Source organism: Nicotiana tabacum, chromosome 1 (assembly GCF_000715075.1).
Source record: "Nicotiana tabacum cultivar K326 chromosome 1, ASM71507v2, whole genome shotgun sequence".
Classification (NCBI taxonomy): Eukaryota; Viridiplantae; Streptophyta; class Magnoliopsida; order Solanales; family Solanaceae; genus Nicotiana; species Nicotiana tabacum.
In genome coordinates this window covers 87,757,495-87,765,018 of record NC_134080.1, presented here as the reverse complement: position 1 = coordinate 87,765,018, position 7,524 = coordinate 87,757,495, and the positions used below count along the sequence as shown (strand labels likewise).

The window sequence follows — 7,524 nt, the reverse complement described above, 5'->3', positions numbered from 1 at the left end:
CCCAATTCTTGGCCCAATTCGGATTAGTCCATTAAGCCTAGGGACCCTTCTAGACTCTTCTTTGGAATAATAAAACAAATAAAGAGGGCCCTAAGGACTTAACACAAAAGACTTACGGACTAATGGGCAAAATACACAAAGATACACCTAGACCTAGACTCTACCTATAAATAAGTGCTTAAAAAAAGAAAAAAAAAAAGAAAAAACGGAAAAAGCTAAAAAAAGCTGCGCAAGGAACGAATCCCCCCCCCCCCCCCCTCGAATCGTTTTCTCCAAACCACCCTAGCCCTACAAAACCGACCCCCCACCCCCCCGACGTCGTCTTCTTCAACCCCCCTCCCCGTTGGCCTTCTCCGACAGTAACAGCCATGTGACCTTCATGACCTTCAACCAAGAGACGACCCCAACCACGTCTCTAACCAACGACCCCTATCGACCTTCCTCTTCAGAAGAAAATGAAGCAGCCTTCGATGGCTTCTTTCTGAACAAACACCATACTCGTTTCCTCCACCCAAAAGCAGCACGCTTAAATCCCGCAACCTTACTTCAGTCACGAACCCACTCGTCGGAACTCACACGGATAGACCCAAAATCCAGCGCCCACCCTTTCACCAGTCGTTGTCCGTCGCCAGTAACGGAAACCTCACACCAAACGACAACCCTCTATAGCCACCCATGAAACAGAATAGCTAGTAAGTTTTATCAACTCAAGATCTTTTAGCATCTCTTTCCAACGAGCTTCGAGTTCGTCGGAGGTCGTTGTCCGAGTTTCCTTTTCAGTCATTCGTCAAGGTACTATCATTGGTTTCCAGTTTGAGTTCCGTCCGATGGTCGTCGGATTTGAGTTCGCAGCAGGTGGACGAAGATTTTGGTATTTGTTTGTAACACAATTTCGAGAGAGTTCATCATCGATGTCATGAAAGGTATAAATGTTTTCTTAAAATATCTTCCATAAGAAAAGCTTGCGGTGAATGATTGTTGCTTTTGTTTATGATTCAACGTGATAAGTAATTGAGTGAATTGGGATAATACAGTTTGCGCTGCTAATCACTAAATATGTTCTAATTTAGACGGCCTATCGAATTTGCTCTTATATTTCTTAATTGTCTTGTTTTATTTTTTATGCACTACAGAATCAATATTATGTTAGGGATCGTGTGCTGTGTTCTTTCCTTTAGAGTGGAGTTGTCTGTTGAAGTTGTGATACTCGTAGCAACAAACTAATGCTTGCCTTTTGATTAGTAATGTGAAAGCAATTTAATTTTATTTCTCCGATAATCCCAAAGCTTAGGAAGAATCATGAACATTGTAGTGTGCTTCTGGTGCGTTATAATAATTATCATGGCTACAGGTATGGTTCCCATGGTGTAGTTGTGATTTGCATGTTATAAATTCGGGTGTACATTTATGTGACCCAAATTCAAATCTCAAAAACATTAGATAAAATGTGTCGTGGACCGCGGGTGCATTTATGTGACGTGGTTAAAGACGTGTTTTAGATGACGTTGAATCTTCCTAAAAATAATAATTAAATAAGAAGCGGTTATAAAGTTTAAATTGCCTCCTGGTGTCAGGACTCCCAAATTTGAAAAGTATGATGGATATGGAGATCCCATAGCCCACCTGAAAAGGTATTGCAATCAACTAAGAGGTGAGGGAAGAAAAGAAGAATTGTTGATGGCCTATTCTGGGGAAAGCCTTAAGGGAGTAGCATCCGAATGGTTTTTGGACCAAGACACATCTCGATGGTACGTCTGGGATGACATGTCACAGGCCTTTGTCAAACAGTTCCAATACAACATTGACATTGCCCCAGACCGCATTTCCCTTTGAAATTTAAAGAAGAAACCAAGTGAAAGTTTCAAGGAATATGCCATTAAATGGAGAGAGCAAGCAGCTTGAGTTAAGCCACCCATGGATGACCACGAGCTAATCACTGTCTTCCTTCAAGCGCAAGAGCCAGATTACTTTCAAAACATGATATCCGCAGTTGGAAAATCCTTCTCAAAAGCAATCAAAATGGGAGAAATGGTAGAGAATGGTCTTAAGACAGGCAAAATTATAAGTCAAGCAGTTCTTAAAGCCGCAACTCAGGCTGTCCAGGTTGAATCTGATAATTTTAGTGACACAAACGAGAAGGATGAAGAAATCATGATGACAACAGGGTCGAGAAGAGGTCACAGGAGAGCACCTCAAAGGTATGCGCAACCTTATCAGGTTTCCATGTCTCCCCTGAGCACTACCTATCCACCTCAAAACTCACAATACCCTGTTGATCCACCTCAGTATGTCATCCAACCACCAAAATACCCCAGAAGGCGAGCACGAGCATCACAAAATCTCTACCAGTCTCCACAAAATTTTCAAGTTCCCTATAACCCACATCCCTGCTAAGGGTATAGAAGGGAACAAACATTGAAAGATAATTTTACACCAATAGGAGAGTCATATGCAAACTTATTTGAAAAGTTAAAGAATCATGACATGAGTGCACCCATTCATCCAAATCGTATGGAACCATGTGCAAGGAGCTTTGACCCATCTAAAAGGTGTGAATACCATTCCAATACCCAGGGGCACAATGTTGAAAGTTGTCGGGATTTGAAAAGAGAAATAGAAAGGATGATCCAGGAAAACCTTATTGTGATCCAAGGCAGTGACATCCAGAATATCGTGCAAAATCCTTTACCTGCACATCATGATGCACACTTTGTGGGGTGATGCCTGGTGACATGGAGTACGAGAATCCTCTCGGGAACTTGCTAACTAAAGTTAATGATGTTGAAATTGGAGAAGGCTCTGCTGATTCTGATGAGCAAATTTGTGGCTAAATGCCAAGCCTAGCAATTGAAAAGTCATTCCCTCCGCACTAGGAAGGAATCTTGGTAGCTTGTTTTGATGTTTTTTCTATTATCTGGGTTATTTTAGGGTTGTGATCCAGATTTTATTTGCTTTATTGAGTCAAACCCTTCTATCCTTCCATTCTGTTTTTGTGAGTCTTGTCTGTCTATTATGTTGCTATTTTCATTATTCGGGTTATTTTAGGGTTGTAACTCGTATTTTAGGTTTCTTGTTTAGTTGTAAAACCCATTCATCCTTACTCAATAAAATATAGTTTGTCCTTTCGTGTCATTCTATTTCTAGTTCTTTTGTCGCTAGTTCTAATGACATGACATGCATGCGGCAATTTTGGCCAGATCTTAGGAACTGATTTAATCTGGAATTGGATAACTAAAAAAATACATTTGAGGATGAATAAAGAGTTGGAATACTTTGGAACTAATGTCGAGTAAAATTCACTTTCAAATCATTGTGAAGATCAGGCTTGAGGATGTTTAATCAATTGAAGTTTGTTGGAAAGTTTGTCACTAAGGGATGAAAAAATGTCTTGTGACCACGGCACACCAAGAAGACAGACATGTTTGTCAATGCCGTGATTGCGAAAGGATACTATGTTTAGCGTTCTCAAGGCTGGGAGGCCCTTTTTCTGCTATCCAAACACTTTATACCCCTTGTCACCCCTTTTGAGCCTGTGTTATTTTCTTTGACTACCCTCTTTTGGAATCAAGTTTAGAGTCAAAAAAAATAAGAGAAAAAAAAAGAAAAAAGAAGTCCATGCCCCAAGAGTACAAACTAGGGCAGCTCTTTGAAAGTTCAAGTGAAAAAAAAGGATACGTAGGCAGCCTCACGGTTTGCTCCAGCAAAAAAAAATGGAAAAATCCAAAAATCCCCAGCATCTAAAACTGGGGCAGAGATTTTTTGAAAGAGTCGATTCCAAGAGTTGTAAGTGTACAACCCCTCATTCTAAGTTTTGAGCCTTCATGCCGACCTTTTTGTCTGACCCTATCCAAAAACCTTCCAAATAAAGACCTCTCAATATGCCTTCAAGAATGCCAAGAGACGCATGCAATGAGCAACAGTTGTCACACGACGTAGAACATCGCCGAGTTGCTCACAAATAGAGGGAAAGAAAAAGAAAAAGAAAATGAGAGAGTCTTACTAGTGAAAACTTTCATAGGCACTATAAGGCAACAGTAAGTAGAGATAAATAAATGAGAGAGACTTGTTGGTGAAAACCCCTCGGGCACCACTTGTCGAAAGTGAGTTGTGAAGCTGATGCAAAGGATTGGCACGGATAGGCCCGACTTCAAAGATCATATGAATGGTAAAAGGGAAGATTGGATTAGTTTGATAGACCGGCCATTAAGTCCAAAATGCATGTCATGATCATTAAGGCTAGTTATTGAAAAAAAAAGGAAAAAAAAAAGATAAAAAAACCCTTCATTCTGTCATTCCGACAAGGGCATTTCTTGTTGATACTTGTTTCTTTGCATCATTGTGTCCTTCACTCCGAGTCGGTCCTTGTCAAAACAAGCAAGAAAATTTTTAAAAATTTGCTACCAGCTTTTTAGTTGCACAAAATAAATTTGCCTAGAACAGCCAGTTGTTACTTTCAACATGCCTAGAGGATTCATGCAAAGGCTCTCCCAAAAGACTCTTGTCAGCCTACTTGGCGCAAGCAAAGATAACTTGTGATTCTCTCTGACAAACAAATTGCTCAAAAAACAGGAAGTCATTCAAGATATCAGAAAAGGTCGCCTAAGCAAAGATCTCCAGTTGGAATAAGGCTGTTTGAGCTGCAAATACAAATTGTAATGAGTGTGAAACAATCAGAGTTGATGCAGAGCAAAATTCTGTTGAAGCCGACTCAAGCAGATTGAGCAGAAGCCAAGCTGCCCAAGACTCAAGGTCACAAACCGACCACCATTTTCAAAACTGACAAATTTTTCTTTGTATGAAACAGGAACAAAGCAGTGCAAGGAATGTGGTTCAAAAAAAAAGAAGAAAGAGAGAAAGGAAAATAAAAGAGAAAAGGAAAGAAAAAAAATGAAAATGAAAAGAAGAGAAGAGCCGACAAACGGAAGTTTCTTAAATTTTTGCCTTTTTCTATCTTGCTCATGTGCATAAAATTTTGTCATTTGGTAGTTACATTTTGCCTCCTAGGATAAAAAGTCCTAGTCTGATGGATCTTCTCCCAATAAAATCTTAGTCTGATGAATTTTTCTCCTAAGCTGGAAGACTTAGTCTGATGAACTTTCTCCTAGGATAGAAATATTAGCCTGATGAATCTTTCTCCTAAGATAACAAAAAGAGGACCTAGTCTGATGTTCTCCTAGGAAAGAAATCTTAGTCTGATGAATTTTTCTCCTAAGATAGAAGACCTAATCTGATGAACTTTCTCCTAGGATAGAAATCTTAGTCTGATGAATCTTTCTCCTAAGATAACAAAAAGAGGACCTAGTCTGATGGACTTTCTCCTAGGAAAGAAATCTTAGTCTGATGAATTTTTCTCCTAAGATGAAAAACCTAGTTTGATGAATCTTTCTCCTATGATCACAATCTTAGTCTGATGAATTTTTTTCCTAAGATAGAAGACCTAGTCAGATGAACTTTCTCCTAGGATAGAAATCTTAGCCTGATGAATCTTTCTCCTAAGATAACAAAAAGAGGACCTAGTCTGATGAACGTTCTCCTAGGAAAGAAATCTTAGTCTGATGAAATTTTCTTCTAAGATAGAAGACCTAATCTGATGAACTTTCTCCTAGGATAGAAATCTTAGTCTGATGAATCTTTCTCCTAAGATAACAAAAAGAGGACTTAGTCTGATGAACTTTCTCCTAGGAAAGAAATCTAAGTCTGATGAATTTTTCTCCTAAGATGAAAAACCTAGTTTGATGAATCTTTCTCCTATGATCACAATCTTAGTCTGATGAATTTTTGTCCTAAGATAGAAGACCTAGTCTGATGAACTTTCTCCTAGGATAGAAATCTTAGTCTGATAAATCTTTCTCCTAAGATAGAAAACCTAGTCTGATAACTTTTCTCCTAAGATAAACGTCTTAGTCGGATGAATCTTTCTCCTAAGATACCAAAAAAAAAGAGAAAAAAGGGTCTAATCTGATGAATTTTCTCTTAGGATTAATGTCTTAGTCTGATGAATCTTTCCCCTAAGATAGAAAACCTAGTCTGGCGAATTTTCTCTTAGGATATTTTGAAAAAAAAAAAGGAAGTCTGAATTTGAAAAAAAAGGGTCATTTTTTTGTTTTCTTAAGATTATCAATGTTTAGTTTTCCTAAAATCAGGGGGGCCCGCCTGGAGAATAGGGTCAGTCTTTACTTTAGTCAAGCTTAGTTTATAATTTTCCTTGTCTATTCTTTAGTTTACTCTCATCATTGCATCAATAGTACAAGTGGTTTACAATTTTGCTAACAACTCCCAAATCTTTCTAGTCCAAACTGGGGCAGAAATAATTTCTTTTGTTTTGTCTGTGTTGTTGTAATCAAGCGCCCACCTGGAGAACAAGGGAAGACAACTCAAGTTTCTAGGGAAAGCAGTGTTGAAGGCAGACAACTCGAGTTTCAAGGGAAAGCAGTTTCGAAGGAAGACAGTTCAAGTTTTAAGGGAAAATGGTTCAAGGTGTAAGGGGAAACAGAGTCAAGTAACAATAGAAGACGGTTCAAGTTCAGCAATCAGGTGCCCGCCTGGAAAATAAGAGAATTCAATTCAGAATACAATTCAAGTCAGCAACAAAGAAAGCTCGCGGCAAGAATGCGAGTCAGCAGTCCGAGGTGATCAACAGAAGTTAGTCACAATCCAGAATAAAAAGAAAAAAAAACAAAAAGAAAGACAAGAAGTGAATCCAAATGCAGAAGTTAATGAAAGATGTGAGCTGCTCAAGACAGGGCTAATGTCACAAGCTATGCATGTCCTGTTTTGGTCTGAAATGCTGAAGAAGAACGAACTAGCACCTGCAACTAGCAAGCATCAAGGTTCAAATCCAAAGTCTATATGAAGAACCATTGAAGACTCAAGATTAAGCTTCAGAAGACTTATAGATAGGAATCTTGTAACTCGTAGTTTAAAGGCTTAGTTAGTATTTTTCATTTGATTTTGATGTAATAACGGGACCGCGGACCAGAACCTCGGTGGAAAGGCACCTCGACCGGCTCTTCGCCTCGACACACTCCATCATCTCACTCGCCTCTGAACTACACGTGGCATGATTCCTTTATAGCCAAGGATATGTAGGCAGCTCAGATACCAAGGCTCGGTCACATTCTCCTTTCTCTTTGTTTTGGTCTCCCTAAATAAGGGTCGGGTCAAAAAACATCTCTAGTCGTTCTTTGTCTAAAAACTCTTCGTGTTTCCAGTCAAAGAGGGGCAGCTGTAGACATGTGATTTTCGACTCTCCCCAAGATTTTTTGTATTTTAGCATGTAAATATTTAATTTAGGCCTAATATAGCTATTTCAGCTATTTTAACTTCTTTACTTTATTTTCGTCATAAAAATGGAAGATTGCGAAAAATATATTTTTAGTACGTATCTTTCATAAATTTAAATAAAAATATACAAAAATAGTACTTATTTTTATCTTTATATAATTTTAAAAATAAAAAATATATAATAGTTTCATGTTAGACTTTGGCATAGGGTAGTATTTTTATCTTACTTTAAAATGAGTC

At 38.5% G+C, this 7,524-nt stretch overlaps 1 long non-coding RNA gene across 1 annotated transcript; it reads left to right on the top strand.

Annotated features, from left to right (window-relative positions):
• The first annotated feature begins 323 nt into the window (after positions 1-323).
• On the top strand, positions 324-7,127 carry LOC142180336 (uncharacterized). The gene is made up of 2 exons (XR_012708829.1): positions 324-923; positions 6,346-7,127. It is a non-coding gene; the product is annotated as an uncharacterized LOC142180336 (long non-coding RNA).
• Positions 7,128-7,524: the final 397 nt, after the last annotated feature.